Source organism: Mobula birostris, chromosome 13, assembly GCF_030028105.1.
Source record: "Mobula birostris isolate sMobBir1 chromosome 13, sMobBir1.hap1, whole genome shotgun sequence".
Classification (NCBI taxonomy): domain Eukaryota; kingdom Metazoa; phylum Chordata; class Chondrichthyes; order Myliobatiformes; family Myliobatidae; genus Mobula; species Mobula birostris.
In genome coordinates, this window is record NC_092382.1 from 2,394,821 (window position 1) to 2,412,996 (window position 18,176).

General features: G+C 45.3%; 1 pseudogene; it reads right to left on the reverse strand.

Moving 5' to 3' along the window:
• Nucleotides 1–17,893, reverse strand: part of LOC140208211 (NACHT, LRR and PYD domains-containing protein 3-like) — a 169,444-nt pseudogene extending 151,551 nt beyond the window's left edge.
• Nucleotides 17,894–18,176: the final 283 nt, after the last annotated feature.

The window sequence follows — 18,176 nt, forward strand, 5'->3', positions numbered from 1 at the left end:
GGTAACATGTTGACTGGAAATAAAGATCGGAAATAAATATCAGAAGCTGAATTATTCTCACCTGAATTCACCAAGAATGCTCAGTCTCAGTGTGGGTATGTTTTCATGTCATTTTCTTCTAACTTCATCCCAGACCATCAGGCCAGGGTCATTCAGTAGCTATGGGGGAGGGGCCGGTGTTGCTGTTCAGTGAGACTCACAACGCGATTTTCTGTGTACAAGCTGCTGCCTGTTTGCAAGGCAGATTCCAACTCGCACACATTCCTCAGAGCAGGGAGCGGCTTCTGTGTGGAAAACAAACAAATCGGTTTGATATTTTGCACTCACATTCAACTGTGAACAAAGCTAATTTAATACAGTATTTAAATACTTCTGTTACATGGGGAAAAACAATAAAAACACAATGGTATAGAAAAGAAAGTTCAGCAGTGTCTGCAGTCTGAATGTCTACTTGATAAAATTGCTATCAGTTTTTGAGAGTTTCCGTTATTTTACCTGAAACACCCATCTTCTGTACATATATCTGAATATATATATACACAAGTTAATTAAATAAGTCAATCTGGGGGAGGGGGGGAGAGAGGGGCGGGGGAGAGGGAGAAGTTGGATAGAGGGGGGATACCGAGTGTGAGAGCATTTGAACTGAGAGGGGAGTGTGGGAGAGGAATTTGACCTGTATTCACTCTATCCCATTGTTTGGTTTCTGATGCACCGATCGTACCAATGTCAGGTATACAGTTCCCTAAAATAGAGTAACATTTAGACAGTTCGATAGAGAATGCACTTGGCTTCATAGGAAAAGGCACTGAGTATCGGAGTTGAGAGGTTACGTCACAGTTACACAAGAGGTTGGTGTTGCCGCACTGTGCTTGGTTTTGGTCGCCCTGCAGTAGGAACAATGATATTGAGCTGGAAGGAAGGCAGAGAGAGATTTAAACATACTTTTTTCTCAACAACTTCAATTCCCAAGCCCTGACCATCACATTTTCACCCTGGATGTCCAGTACCTATACACGTCTATTCCCCTGTCAAGAAGATATTTGCTTCTTTCTCCACGAAAGTACCAACCAGCCTCCTCCGTCTGGCAGAACTGGTCCTCACCCTTAACAAGTTCTCCTCTGGCTGCTCTCATTATTTCCAGAATTGAGGGTTAGCCATTGGCACCTGCATGGCCCTCAGCTCTCCATGCTTTTTGTTGGCTACGTAGAACAGTCCATGTTCCAACCCCTTTCAGATAATGTTTCTTTCATTACATTGTCACAAAAACAAAGGAGCTGATTGTGGACGACAGGAGGAATGGAGACAGGCTAACCCCTATTGACATCAGTGGATCTGGGGTTGAGAGGGTGAACTGCTTTAAGTTCCTCGGTATAAACATCACCGAGGATCTGACGTGATCTGTATACACCGGCTGTGTGGTGAGAAAGGCACAACAGCACCTCTTTCACCTCAGATGGTTGAAGAAGTTTGGTATGGGCCCCCAAATCCTAGGAACTTTCTACAGGGACACAATTGAGAGCATCCTGACTGGCTGCATGACTGCCTGGTATGGGAACTGTACTTCCCTTAATCGCAGGAACCTGCAGAGAGTGGTGCGGACAGCCCAGCGCATCTGTAGATGTGAACTTCCTACTATAAAGGACATTTAAAAAGGCAGGTGTGTAAAAAGGGCCCGAAGGATCATTGGGGACCCGAATCACCCCAGCCACAAACTATTCCAGCTGCTACCATCCGGGAAACGGTACCGCAGCATAAAAGCCAGGACCAACAGGCTCCCGGACAGCTTCTTCCACCAGGCCATCAGGCTGCTTAATTCATGCGGACACAACTGTATTTCTATGTTATATTATTGTACATATTTATTATAAATTACTATAAATTGCTCATTGCACATTTAGACAGAGACGCGATGTAAACATTTTTACTCCTCATGTATATGAAGGATGTAAGTAAAAAGTCATTTCAATTCAATTGACGACTGCATTGGTGCTGCTTTATATATCCATGATCAGGTCATCAATTTCCTCAATGTTGCTTCCAACTTCATCCCATCTTTAGATTCACATTGTCCGTTTCTGAAACCTCTCTCTCATTGCTCGATCTCTGGAAGAAAACTCTTTTATAAATTTACCACGGCTATCTTGACAATAATTCTTTCTGCCCTGCCTCCTGTAAAAATGCTATTCCATTTTTTTTCGTTCCTTCCTCTCTGCTGGATCTGTTCCCAGGGTGAGGCTTTTCACTGATTACAGAGGAAGAGTCGTTTTCTGCCTGAGCCAGATCAGGATGGATTAATCCACAGGGCCTGACAAGGTGTTCCCTCAGATCCTGATGGAGGCAAATGCAGAAATTTACAGGGTCCTAGCAGAGATATTGGCATCATCCTAAGCGACAGGTGAGTAACCGGTGCAATGGAGAATAGTCTATGTTGTTTGGCAGTTCAATCAAGTCTCTAAAAATAACCAAGGAAATTATAGGCCGGTGAGCCTGACATCAGCAGTGGGAAAGTAATTGGATGGTATTCTGAGAGACTGGATTTATACATACTTCAACAGACATGGCCTGATTAATGAGAACCAGCATGTCCAATCAATCCTATACAGTTTTTCAAAAAGGATGTCAGGAAAGTTGAAGGCAGCAAGGCAGTGGATGTTGTTTACATGGGATTGCAAGGCATTAGCCAAGGGGACACCTTGTCAGGCCCTGGAGATTTATCTATCTTAACCTGCCTTGTGACTGCAATCACCCCTGCCTTGTGACTGCAATCACCCCCTCCTCTGTACACTAAATAGCATCTCTGGCTTCAGTTCTGCTTTGCCTCACTTTTTTAGATTTTGTGTCCCCCCTCCTATGATCTCCCATATTCCATTTGTGGCCACACATAGATTACTATGCTGATCTCCAGGAGGACCAATTTCATTCCTTACAATCCTTGTGCCCTTATCATATCTGTAGATCTCCTAGGATTCTCCTTCATTTTGCCTGCTAGGACAACCTCATTCCTTACTTTAGCTCTCATGTTCTTTCTTTATGCTCTCTTGCATTCCTTACACTCCAAAAGTACCTGATTTATTCCACCCTCCCCATATCTGAGATGCACCTTCTTTTTTAGTTTCTTAACCAGTGCCGCAATAACTCTTGAGAACCAAAGTTCTCTAAGCCTGCTATAATTACCTTTAATTCTGACAAAAAAAACACACACAAGCTTTGTACTCTCAATATTTCACTTACCGTGTGCACCCTTGCTAGAAAACAATCTGTCCAAATGCACACTTGCCAGATCGTTTGTGACACCATTAAAATTGCCCTATCTCTAGTTCAGAATCTGCACCCATGAATCCATAATTACTTTGAAATTAATTGTATTATGATCACTCAATGCAAAGCACTGCCCTACAGAAACTTACTACATCGCCCCTGTCTTATCCCCTATCGGCAACCGTTAGTCTTGCTAGACCTTGGATCTGCGCCTGGAAAGTCTTCACTCTCCAGGGCGCAGGCCTGGGCAAGGTTGTATGGAAGACCAGCAGTTGCCCATGCTGCAAGTCTCCCCTCTCCACGACACCAAGGTTGTCCAAGGGAAGGGCATTAGGACCAATACAGCTTGGCACCAGTGTTGTCGCAGAGCAATGTGTGATTAAGTGCCTTGCTCAAGGACGCAACACGTTGCCACGGCTGGGGCTCGAACTTGCGATCTTCAGGTCGCTAGTCCAATGCCTTAACCACTTGGCCTACTGATTAAGGAAACCTTCCTGAACACATCTGACAAACTCTATCATATCCAGACATTTTACAGTTTTGGAGTCCCAATCTATATGTGAAAAGTTTAAATCACCTACCATAGCAAATTATGTTTCTTGTAGCAGTCTGTGATAAGTTCTACAAGTTTGTCCTCTAAATCTCAGGGATTATCGGATGCTTTGTACTATGGCCTGAATGAAGTGGAATACCATTTTTATTCTTCATTTCCTCCATGAAAGCCTCACTGGACGAGTTCTCCTGTGTGTCCTGACTGAGCACAGTGGTGACATTTTCCCTGAGTAGTAACACGACCCCTCCCCTTTAATCCTTTCCGCTCTGTCCTGTCTACAACTACCGAACCCCTTAATATTGAGCAAGCAATCCTGCCCCTCCTGCAACTAAGTCTAACTAAGAGCTATAACATGATTATTCCATGTGTTGATCCATGCCCTGAGCTCATCTGCCTTGCCTTCCATACTTCTTGCATTAAAATACAAGCATCTTAGAATGTTAGTCACAGCCTTTTTGATTGCTGACTTTGTCTGAGGTCTTAAGAATGTCTGTTTGAGGAACTTGGATAAGTACATGGGTGGGTGGGGTACAGAGGTATGGTCAATGGGACTTGATAGATTGACAGTTTGACACAGAGACGGGAACAGTGCCCAGTACAACCCCTGGCGTGGGATAGCCTGATTGGGAATCATGTGTGGCAAAACATCCGGTGTCGGAGAAGGACACAGCAAATGGTGCACAATGGGATACAGAGAATGGGAATTGTGCTTGGTAAAAACCCTGCTGTGGGATTGCAGACTGGGAACCGTGTGCAGTACAATGCCCAGTGTGGGACACAGAGACCAGGAACCGTATTAATACCATAATTTTTTTTCAGTGACTTGTGATCAGCCATGACTAACGTCCTTGCCACTGTGGATGAATAATTCTGACCAGACACACTGCCTCGCTACTCATTCATGGCTCCCCACCGCCACTCTCCATAACCCTGCTCGCTTCATCCCTCTCTCTCCCTCTCTCTTCCCAACTCACCCCACTCCCCTTGCCACCCATCACCCTCACCCCTCCTTTCTCATACGTGAGTGGGAAGTTTGGTGAATGGGAAGCTTTTAAATTCCAACAAAAGGGAACCAAAGCAGCTGCAGGAAAGGAGAAGATGAAACATGAAGGCAGACTAGCCAATAACATGAAGCAGGATACCAGAAGATTATTCAGTTATATAAAGAGTAAAAGGGAGGTGAGAGTTGATATTGGACACTGGAAAATGATGGAAAATCATTTTCCTGTGGGCATACTCAGCAAATCTATAGAATAGTAACTAACAGGATCAATGAAAGATCAACCAGAGTGCAGAAGATACCAAATTGTGCAAATGGAAATATAAAATAAATAGCAATAAATAATGACAACATGAGATAATGAGATAAAGAGTCCTTAAAGTGCAATGGAGTAATGGAGGAGAAGGAAATGGCAGATGAACATAACAGGTACTTTGCATCAGTCTTCACTGTGGAAGACACTAGCAGTGTGCCACAGGTCTGTGAGTGTCAGGGAGCAGGTATGAGTGTCATTGCTATTACAAAGAAAAGAAGTACAATACAAACTCAAAGGTCGAAAGGTGGATAAGTCAACTGGGCCACATCCCAGAGTCCTGAGAGAGGTTGCTGAAGAAATAACGGATGCATTGCTCATGATCTTTCAGGAATCATTTGATTCTGGCAGGACCCGGAGAAGTGGAAGATTGCAAATGTCACTCTGCTCATTAAGGAGCGAGGACAGTAAAAGAAAGGACATTATAGACCAGTTAGCCTAATGCTAGTGGTTGGGAAAGTGTTGGAGCCTATTATTAAGAATTAGGTTTCAGGATACTTCGAGACTAGTGATAAAATATGTCAAAATCATCATGGTTTCTGGAAAGGAAAATCTTGCCTGATAAATCTGCTAGAGTTCTTCAAGGAAGTAACAAGCAGGGTGGACAACGGGGAGACAGTGAATGTAACTTACCTGCATTTTCAGAAGGCGTTTGATAAGGTGCCACACATGAGGCTACTTAACAAGCTAAAATCCTGTGGCATTACTGGAATGAGACTGGTATGATCAGCTGAATAGCTGACAGGCAGAAGGCAACGAGTGGGAATAAAAGGGGCCTTTTCTGGTCGGCTGCCAGTGACTAGTGGTGTTCGTCAGGTCTGTATTTGGACCGCTACTTTTCACATTGTTTGTCAATAATGTAGATAATGGAATTGTTGGCTTTGTGGCAAAGTTTGTGGATGATAGGAAGATAGGTGGAGGGATAGGTAGTGCTGATGAAGCAATAACTCAGACAAATTGAAAGAACAGGCAAAAAAGTGGCAGGTTGAATACAGTGTTGGGAAATGTATGATAATGCATTTTGGTAAAATGAACAATAGTGCAGACTATCAGCTAAATGGGGAGAAGGTTCAAACATCAGAGTTGCAGAGGGAATCAGGAGAACTCAGGCAAGACTCAAGGTTAATTTACAGGTTGAGTCTGTGGTAAAGAAGGCAAATGCAATGTTGTCATTTATTTCAAGGGGAATAGAATATAAAAGAAGGAGAAAATTCTGAGTCTCTGTGAGACACTGGTCAGCCCATATTTCAAGTGTCGCCAACAGTTCTGGGCCCAATATCTCAGAGAGCACGTGTTGTCTTTGTTGAGTGACCACAGGAGGTTCATGAGGATGATTGATTCCAGCAATGAAGGGTTAACGTATGAACAGCATTTGGCAGCTTTGTGCCTGTACTCACTGGAATTTAGAGAAATGCTGGGGAATCTCATTGAAACTTACCAACTGCTACAAGGACTGGCTAGGGTGGATGTGGGAGAGGATGGTTCCTGTGGTGGGGGTATCCAAAATCTAGAGGGCGCAGCCTCCAAACTGAGGGGCGACCGTTCAGAAAAGATGAAAGAAGGATTTGTTTCAGCCAGAGAGTAGTGAATCTGTGGAATGTTCTGCCACAGACTCTACTGGCAGACAAGTCTGTGTGTATATTCAAGGTGGAAGTTGATTGTCTCCTGATCAGTCAGGGCATTAAAGGATATGGGGTTGAGTGGGAGCAGAGATCAGCCATGAAGGAATGGTGGAGCAGAATCGACAGGCTGAATTCTGCTCCTGTGTCTTTTGGTCTAGTGACTGTCACAAACTGATTTTTTTAAGGAATCATGAAAAAAATGTTTTAGAAACAACTATAGACAATGTGAGTCTGAAGGAAAAAACTATAAAATTCAGGAAACTCGCAGCAAGCAGGGCATCAACTGTAATTGGTAACGTTGTGGTTTCGAGACTACCAGTAGTGTTCTTTATATCAGTTTTCACATTCACTGACCTTCCCTGCAGTGAAGCAGACTAATAATGTGAATGTTTTCACACCTGAATGAAAGTGAAACGACAAACCAGTTGGATATGGTTTTAGCAGAACGGCCGAAAGTTCTGCTTGAGGAAAAACTGCCTCCAGTTCTGTGGAATGTGCGGGGCCAGAGAGCTGCTTGCACCAGACCCTAAGGTTGTTATATCACAGAAAAACAACCCACACCTTTTCCCAGTACTCTTTCAACCTTATTTATTTCTCTTCTATAGGTAGATGACCAAAACTGCAGTAAACACTCCAAATTCGAACGCACCAATGTCACCAACCTCAAAATAACACCCCATCTCCAGGATTCAGTACATTAATTTACGCAGGCAATCTGGAAAAGGCTCTTTTTTATGACCCAATCTACCTGTGGCACTACTTTAAGTGTATTATACACCAGAATACTAAAGTGAGTTTGTTTACGTGATTGAGAGTGAAATGTCAAACCGGTTGGAATTGGTTTCAGCAGAAAGGCCACTCTCTGCTCTAAAGAACATGCAGTCAGCTGGTTAAACACAGACCCTGAGCTCCGAGTCTCACAGAAAAGCAACCCACATTTTCCAAATCAATCAGTGATATTGCCTCTTCCCCCTTCCTTTCCAGTTCCACTGAAGAGTTTCGGCCTGAAACATTCCCGTTGTATTCAGTTGCATACATATTGCCCAGACCTGCTGAGTTACTCCAGCATTTTGTCTTTCCCTGGTTACGAAAGATCCGCGACTGGGAGTGTGTGGGCAGTTTGAAACCGCATCAAAACACATCCACACTGTTGAATATTCTTGGGGAATTAAGGTGTGAATCATTCAAGTCTGATATGAATTTCGGATCTTTACTCAATCAAATCTTTGTCTGTGATCAAGGAGTCACAGAGTCATAGTTAAGAGAGTCATATTGAAACAGAACACAGTACAGACGCTTTGTCCGAGTCATTTAAACCGCCCGTTCCCGCCCACCTGCACAGTAGCCATATTCCCCCATCCATATTTTCAAAGGCGAAATCGTGCTCCCATGTACCACTTCTATTGGCAGCTCATTCCACTGTCTCTCCGCTCTCTGATTGAAGACGTCTTCACTCATGTCCCCCTGAAACTTTTCACCTTTCAGCCATAATGCATGATCTCTGGTTGTCGTTCCACCCGACTTCAGTGGAAAAGGCCTGCTTGCATTTACCTATCTATACGCATCATCATGTTGTACTGCTCTATCGAATCCCCTCTCAATTTTTAGCGTTTCAAGGATTAAAGTCTGAAACTACTCAACCTTTCCTTATCACTCAGGTCCTCCGGAAACATCCTTGAAATTTTTCCCAGTACTCTTTCAAACTTACTTGCATCTTTCCCGTAGGTAGGTGACCAAAACTACACACAATACTCTAAATTCAGCCTCATCGATGTCTTATACAACTTCAAAATAACATCCTGTCTCCTGCAGTCGATAATTTAATTTATGAAGGTCACTTTGGCAAAAGCTTTTATTTACGACCCGATCTACCTGTGGTGCTACTTTCAATGAATTATGGACCTGTATTCCCAGATCCTTTTGTTCCACCACAATTTTTAGTGCTCTACTGTTTACTGTGTAAGACCTACCATAGTGCAACACTTCACACTTGCCTGCATTAAATCCCGTCTGCCATTGTCAGCGCAGTATTTCCAGCTGTTCCGGATCCCACTGTAACCTGTGAAAACTTGCCTCTCTGTCAACTACATCCCCAATCTCGGTGTCATATGCAAATGTGCTTATCAAGTTAAAAACATTATCATCCCAATCATTGATGTAGATGGCAAACAGCAACAGACCCAACTACCATTCCTGTGGCTCCCCACTGGTCATAAGCCCCGATTAATGGAGATAATCATCTACCATCACTGTCTACCTTCTCCCAAAACACCATTGTCTACTCCAATTTACTTCCTTGCGTTGAACGTGACCAACCTCCTACACGGGATTGTTAAATGCTAGCAGAAGTGTATGTAAACAACATCAGTCCTGTCTTTTCAAATACTTATATATGCAGTGCTTCTAATAACTTCCACACTACTGATGTCAGAAGCACTGGTCTATAGTCTTCTGGGTTTTTTTTCAGCCTTTCTTCAACAGCAGAATAATGTCATTTACTTGGATTTTCAGAATGCGTTTGATGAGGTGCCATACATGAGGCTGCTTAACAAGGTAAAATCCTATGGCATTACAGGAAAGACACTGGCATGGATAGCAGAATGGCTGGCAGGCAGGAGGCATCGAGTGGGAATAAAGGAGGCCTTTTCTGGTTGGCTGCCTAGTGGTGTACCACAGGGGTCAGTATTCGGTCTGCTGCTTTTCACATTGTTTGTCAATGATTTAGATAATAGAATTGATGGCTCTGTGGCAAAGGTTGCAGATGATACAAAGGTAGGTGGAGGGGTAGGTAGTGCTGAGGAAACAATGCGACTGCAGCTGGACTTAGACAAATTGGAAGAATGGGCAAAAAAGTGTCAGATTGAATACAATGTTGGGAAAAGTATGATGATGCATTTTAGTACAAAGAATGATAGTACACACTATCATCTAAATGGGGAGAAGGTTCAAATGTCAGAGCTGCAGAGGGACTTTGGAGTCCTCATGTAAGACTCCGAGGAAGTTAATTTACAGTTTGAATCTGCGGTAAAGGCGGCAAATGAAATGTCCTTTATTTGATGGGGAATAAAATATAAAAAACAAGGAGATAATGTTGTTTGAGATAATGCCGAGCCTTTATAAGACACTAGTCAGGCCACACTTTGAATATTGTCAATGGTTTTGGGCTCAATATCTCCGAAAGGATGTGTATTCATTGTGCAGAGTACAGAGGAGATTAACGAGGATGATTCCAGGAATGAAGGGGTTAACATCTGAGGAGTGTTTGGCGGTTTTGAGCCAATATTCACCGGCATTTAGAAGGATGCAGGGGTGGGGTGGGGGAGGATCTCATTGAAACCTACCGAATGTTGAAAGGACTGGCTAGGGTGGAAGTCGAGTATCTTTCCTTTGGTGGGGGTATCCAACACTAGAGGGCACAGCCTCAAAATTGAGGAAGGTACCCTTTAGAGCAGTGTTAAGAAGAATTTTTAGCCAGACTGTAGTAGATCTGTGGAATGCTTGGCTACAGGCTGCACTGGAGGCCAAATTCATGCATATATTTAAGGCGGAATGTCAGAGTTTACTGATTTATCAGGGCAAAGGATATGGCAAGAGGGCAGGTGTATGGGGTTGTGCTTAATGCTGGATCAGCAGCTTGATACCACCCAAAATGCACCCCCTACGGTTCGCCGACTAGAAACACAGAAAACCTACAGCACAATACAGGCCTTTCGGCCCACAAAGCTGTGCCAAACATGTCATTACCTTAGAAATCACTAGGCTTACCCATAGCCCTCCATTTTTCTAAGCTCCATGTACCTATCCAAAAGTCTCTTAAAAGACCCTACCGTTGCCGGCAGCCCATTCCACACACTCACCACTCTGAGTAAAATACTTAACTCTGACATCTCTTCTGTACGAACTCTCCAGCACCTTAAACCTGTGTCCTCTTGTGCCAACCATTTCAGCCCTGTCAAAAAGCCTCTGACTATACACATGATCAATGCCTCTCATCATCTTGTACACCTCTATCAGGTCACCTCTCATCCTCCGTCACTCCAGGGAGAATAGGCCGAGTTTACTCAACCTATTCTCATAGGCATGCTCCCCAATGCAGGCAACATCCTTGTACATCTCCTCTGCACCTTTTCATTGGTTTCCACATCCTTCCTGTAGTGAGGTGACCAGAACTGAGCACAGCACTCCAAGTGGGGTTGACCAGGGTCCTATATAGCTGCAATGTCCCACTGTAACCTCTGACAGCCCTCCACACCATCCACAACACCCCCAACCTTTGTGTCATCAGCAAATTTACTCACCCATCCCTCCACTTCCTCATCCAAGCCATTTATTGAAATCACAAAGACCACGGGTCCCAGAACAGATCCCTGAGGCACACCACTGGTCACCGGACTCTATGCAGAATATGATGCATTTACAACCACTCTTTGCCTTCTGTGGGCAAGCCAATTCTGGATCCACAAAGCAAGGTCCCCTTGGATCCCATGCCTCCTACTTTCCCATAAGTCTGCGATGGGGTACCTTCTCAAATGCCTTACTGAAATCCATATACACTACATCTACTGCTCTTCCTTCACCAATGTGTTTAGTCAGATCCTCAAGAAATTCAATCAGGCTCGTAAGGCACAACATGCCCTTGACAAAGCCATGCTGACAATTCCTAATCATATTATACCTCTTGAAATGTTCATAAATCCTGCCTCTCAGGATCTTCTCCATCAACTCACTGGTCTATAATTTCCTGGGCTAACTCTACTCCCTTTCTTGAATGAAGGAAAAACATCCACAACCCTCCAATCCTCTAGAACCTCTCTCGTCCCCATTGATGATTCAAAGATTATCGCCAGAGGATCAGCAATCTCCTCCCTCGCCTCCCACAGTAGCCTGTGGTGCATCTCATCCGGTCCCGGTGACTCACCCAACTTAATGCTTTCCAAAAGCTACAGCGCATCCTCTCCCTTAATATCTACATGCTCAAGCTTGTCAGTCTGCTGCAAGTCATCACTACTATCACCAAGATCTTTTTCCATAGTGTATACTGAAGTAAAGTATTCACTAAGTACCTCTGCTGTTTCCTCCAGTTCCATACACACTTCCCCACTGTCACACTTGATAGGTCCTATTCTTACACATCTTATCCTCTTGCTCTTCACATCCTTGTAGAATACCTTGGAGTTTTCCTTAATCCTGCCCACCAAGGCCTTCTCATGGGCCCCTCTGGCTCTCCTAATTTCCTTTTTAATCTCCTTCCTGGTAGCCTTATAATCTTCTAGATCTCTAACATTACCTAGCTCTCTGAACCTTTTGTAATCTTTTCTTTTCCTCTTGACTAGATTTATTACAGCCTTTGTACACCACAGTTCCTGTACCTTACCATAACTTCCCTGTCTCATTGGAACATACCTATGCAGAACTCCACACAGATATCCCCTGAACATTTGCCACATTTCTTCCGTACTTTTCCCTGAGAACATCTGTTTCCAATTTAAGCTTCCAATTTCCTGCCTGACAGCCTCATAATTCCCCTGACTTCAATTAAACACTCTTCTAACTTCTCTGTTCCTATCTCTCTTCAATGCTATTGTAAAGGAGATAGAATTATGATCACTATCTACAAAGTGCCCTGAGAGATCTGATACCTAACCAGATTAATTTCCCAATACCAAATCAAATACAGTCTCTCCTTTTCTAGGCTTATCTACATATTGTGTTAAGAAACCTTCCTAAACACGCCGAACAAACTCCACCCCACCTAAATCCATTGCTCCAGGGAGATGCCAACCGACATTTGGGAAATTAAAATCTCCCATCATGAAAACTCTTATAATTACACCTTTCCAGGATCTGTTTCCCTATCTGCACTTTGGTATCCCTGTTACTATTGGGCAGCCTATAAAAAACACCAAGTTATTGACCCCTTCCTGTTCCTAACCTCCACCCACAGAGACTCAGTAGAGAAACCTTCCACGACGTCCACCTTTTCTGCAGCCGTGACACTATCTCTGATCAACAGTGCCACGCCCCCAGCTCTTTTGCCTCCCTCCCTGTCCTTTCTGAAACATCTAAAACCCGGCACTTTCCTGTCCCTGACCTCCATCAGGTCACCTCTCATCCTCCGTCGCTCCAAGGAGAAAAGGCCGAATTCATCAAGCTATCCTCATAAGGCATGCTCCCCAATCCAGACAATATCCTTGTAAATCTCCTCTGCACCCTTTTTATGGTTTCCACATCCTTCCTGTAGTGAGGTGACCAGAATTGAGCACAGGACTCCAATTGGGCTCTGACTAGGGTCCTATATAGCTGCAACATTACATCACGGCTCTTAAACAATCCATATACACTGTATGGCTCTCCCTTCATCAATGTGTTTAGTCTGAAACAATCGATCGACAAATGGTGCAATAGCCACAGCTCTACATATCGTCCTTACACATCTGGAGAAGAAGGAGGCTTATGTGAGAATGCTGTTCTTGGACTAGAGTTCAGCATTCAACACTATAGCTCCATCCAGGCTCAATAAGAATCTCAGAGCCCTCACCTTGACCCCGTCTTGGGCAGCTGGATCCTGGACTTCCTGTCAGATTGCCAGCAGGTTGTAAAAGTGGGCTCCCTCACCTCCAACCCTCTGATTGCCAACACAGGTGCACCTCAGGGCTGCATATTGTGTCTTCTCCTTTACTTCCTGTATACTCATGACTGTATCACCACCCACAGCTCCAATCTGCTAATTAAATTTGCCGGCAACGTTACATTGACTGGCCTAATCTCAATCAAACGAGGTGGCCTACAGGGAAGAAGTCAAGAAAACAACCTTTCCCTCAATGTTGCCAAAACAAAGGAGCTGGTTGTGGACTACAGGAGAAATGGAGACGGGCCAACCCCTATTGACATCATTGGATCTAGGGTTGAGAAAGTGAACAGCTTTAAGTTCCTCGGCATCCACATCACTGAGGATATCACAGTTCCATACTTACCGGCTGTGTGGTGAAAAAAGCACGACAGTGCCTCTTTCACCTCAGACGGTTGAAGAAGTCTGATATGGGCCCCCAAGTCCTAAGAACCGTCTACAAGGGCACAACTGAGAGCATCCTGACTGGCTGCATCACTGCCTGGTGTGGGAGCTGTACTTTCCTTAATCGCAGGAACCTGCAGACAGTGGTGCGGACAGCCCTGCGCATCTGTAGTTGTGAACTTTCCACTATTCAGGACATTTACAAGGATAGGTGTGTAAAAAGGGCCTGAAGAATCATTGTGGAACCAAGCCATCCCAACCACAGTCTGTTCCAGCTGCTACCATCCGGGAAATGGTACTGCAGCATAAAAGCCAGGACCAACAGGCTCCAGGACAGCTTCTTCCACCAGGCCATCAGACTGATTAACTCACGCTGACTCGAGTGTACTCTATATTACATTGACTGTTCTATTTTTATAAATTACTTTAAATAACTATGATTGCACATTGCACATTTAGATGGAGATGTAACATAAAGATTTTTACTCCTCACGTATATGAAGGACATAAGAAATAAATTCAATTCAATTTCATTTAATTCATCTCAGTCCCGGACAGTGCACCTCCTTTTACAGAGACTGGGATCCCTGGTTCCAGATGTTGTGCATTTCAATGTGTTCACCTCTCAGTCCTCGATTCTCTAAATGAAAGGGTTATCGCATTTGATCTTTCTTCATATGATGACCCCACCACTACGGGGATCAGTCTGGTGAATCTTCATTGCACTGTCTAACCTCACCCGTGTTTCCACCATGACTCTTCTCCCACCCCTAACACTACTTCCACCTTCCCACCTGCCCCTCACCTGGATCCACTTTCACTCCCCAGCTCTTGCCCCATCCCCACCTCTCACCTATCTTCTCAATTTCCCATCTACTGTTGGTCTTAAATACCCCCAGCTGGGCCTCTGCAGCTGCCTCTGCTAATTTCACAAATTCGCCACACTCTGGCTAAAGAAATTTTGCTGCATCTTGGTTTTAAATATGCATCCCTCTATCCTGAGGGGCATTCACAATTTTAAGTGTGTGCAAATTGACCGCCTGGGTTGCTGATTGGGATCTTCCGCAGGGAGAGTTAAGTTTAGGGAATACATCTTTCAGGAGCGCAGATAGCTGGTAAATAAATGAATAAGTGGCCGGCAACACACATAAAATTTGCTGGTGAACGCAGCAGGCCAGGCAGCATTTATAGGAAGAGGTACAGTCCGTTTTGGGCTGAGACCCTTGGTCAGGACTAACTGAAAGAAGAGATAGTAAGAGATTTGAAGTGGGAGGGGGAGGGGGATATTGGAAATGATAGGAGAAGACAGGAGGGGAAGGGATGGAGCTAAGAGCTGGAAAGTAAATAAATAACAGATGGGGTATGAAGGGGATGTAGGGCATTAGCGGAAGTTAGAGAAGTCAATGTTCATGCCATCAGGTTGGAAACTACCAAGACGGAATACAAGGTGTTGTTCCTCCAACCTGAGAGTGGCTTCATCTTGCCAGTAGAGGAGGCCGTGGATAGACATGTCAGAATGGGTATGGGACATGGAATTAAAATGTGTGGCCACTGGGAGATCCTGCTTTCTCTGGCGGACAGAGCGTAGGTGTTCAGAGAAATGGTCTCCCGGTCTGCATCGGGTCTCACCAATATATAGAAGGCCACATCGGGAGCACCGGATGCAGTATATCACCCCAGCCGACTCACAGGTGAAGTGTCACCTCACCTGGAAGGACTGTCTGGGGCCCTGAATGGTAGTGAGGGAGGAAGTGTAAGGGCATGTGTAGCACTTGTTCCGCTTACAAGGATAAGTGCCGGGAGGGAGATCGGTGGGGAGGAATGGGGGACGAATGGACAAGGGAGTCGCATAGGGAGCAATCCCTGTGGAGAGCGGGGGGGGGGGGGGGGGAGGGAAAGATGTGCTTAGTGTTGGGATCCCATTGGAGATGGCGGAAGTTAAGGAGAATCAAGTGTTAGACCCAGAGGCTGGTGGGGTGGTAGGTGTGGACAAGGGGAACCATACTCCTAGTGGTGTGGTGGGAGGATGGGGTGAGAGCAGATGTGCGTGAAATGGGAGAGAAGCATTTGAGAGTAGAGTTGATGGTGGAGGTGGGAAGCCCCTTTCTTTAAAAAAGAACAGGCAGGTTTGTGGATCTTGGGTTGGAGGTAGAAACAGGAAGTGCAGAGTCTGGGAACTATAAGGTTGGTAGCAGTGGATGGGAGATCCCCTGAGCAGATAAAGTTGGTGATGGTTCCCACACCCCACACTTCCCATTTCTACCTCCTACCCAAGATCCACAAACCTGCCTGTCCAGGTAGACCCATTGTCTCAGCTTGCTCCTGCCCCACCAAACTCATTTCTGCATACCTTGACACTGTTTTATCCCCGCTTGTTCAATCCCTTCCTACCTATGTTCGTGACACTTCTCACACTCTGAAATTTTTTGATGATTTTAAGTTTACTGGCCCCCACCGCTTTATTTTCACCATGGATGTCCAGTCCCTGTATACCTCCATCCCCCACCGGGAAGGGCTCAGAGCTCTCCGCTTCTGTTTGTATTCCAGACCTAACCAGTTCCCCTCTACCACCACTCTGCTCCATCTAGCAGAATTAGTCCTCACTCTTAATAATTTCTCCTTTGGCTCCTCCCACTTCCTCCAAACTAAAGGTGTAGCCATGGACACCCGTATGGGTCCCAGCTATGCCTGCCTTTTTGTTGGCTTTGTGGAACAATCCATGTTCCAAACCTATACTGGTATCCGTCCCCGACTTGTCCTTCGCTACATCGACGACTGCATTGGCGCTGCTTCCTGCACGCATGCTGAGCTTGTTGACTTCATTAACTTTGCCTCCAATTTTCACCCTAACCTCAAGTTTACATGGTCCATTTCCGACACTACCCTCCCCTTTCTTGATCTTTCTGTCTTATCTCTGGAGACAGCTTATCTACTGATGTCAACTATCAGCCTCCGGACTCTCACAGCTACCTGGACTATTCCTCTTCTCACCCTGTCTCTTGCAAAAATGCCATCCCCTTCTCGCAATTCCTCTGTCTCCGCCGCATCTGCTCTCAGGATGAGGTTTTTCATTCCAGGACCGAGGGAGATGCCCTCTTTTTTTACCTGTTTTGACGTGTCAACCCATCGCCTCCTCCCGTGCCAAGATGAGGCCACCCTCAGGTTTTTATAAAGCTGCAACACAACTTCCAGACTTTTGAACTCAAATGTCTCGACTAATAAAGACAACCATGCCATTTGGCTTCTTAACCACTCGATCAATCTGTGCAGTCATTTTCAGGGACAGATGAATGTGGACTCTAAGATCCCTCTGATCATCATCACTGTTTAGCATCTTGCACTTAACAGTGTCCTGTATCTTTACATTTGGCCAACCGAGCTGCCAGGATGATCGTCACTAATCAAATCTCACTGAGTTTTCTCAGGTCCTGTTGAATTTGACAAGTGCACAAGTACGGGAAGGTACAGGGACAGAGAAACACTGACTTGTAGCAACATCACAGGTAAGCACATTCTGATAACACACGGAAAACAAATTATACGATTCTCTGTCAGTAACAATATAGAAATATATTTTACGTCACCATGCTAACAGGACCAGTACAACAGGGACTGGACGGCGGCTCATCGCAGACGGTTCGGTGTGAAGGTCTCACAACCCGGACCGACCCCGGCAGATTCCGTCAAGGAAGCGAGGCGAGGCCGCCAGTTTGGGAAAGTTCATCCCCTCCCCCTTCAGGTTTCACCGATCACCTTGTGTTTCTCTCTCCTTCCCCCACCCCCACCTTTTATTCTCCTGTCCTGCCGAAGGGTTTCGGCCGGTAACGCGACTGTACTCTTTTCCTGGGTGCTGCCGGGCCTGCTGAGTTCCTCCAGCACTTTGCGGAAGTTGCTCGCATTACCAGCATCTGCCGATTTTCCTCTTGTTTGAGTTCGGGAAAGTTAAAGGGACTCACTGCCCAACATCAGACCTCCCCGCTCGGGACCGGCTTCAATACTCACCGAATGGAAATTGTCGGTGTTGCCCCGCAGAGAATAATCCGTTCCCGGATCCCGATCCCGATCCCACCGCCGACTCACTTCAACAAAGGACGGAAAACAACACCGCCCTGCCCGTACTGAGCATGCGCGATGTCGTCTGCGCGTCATCAGCGCGGTGGGCGGGGCCTCTGAACCAAACCTACGCTCTCTCCGCCAGAGAAAGTAGGATCTCGCAGTCGCCAAACATTTTACTTCCACATCCCATTCTGACATGTCTATCCACCGCCTCCTCTAGTGTAAAGACGAAGCCACACTCAGGAACAACACCTAATATTCCGTCTGGGTAGCCTCCAACCTGATGGCATGAACATCGACTTCTCTAACTTCCGCTAGGCCCCACCTCCCCCTCGTACCCCATCCATTATTTATTTATATAC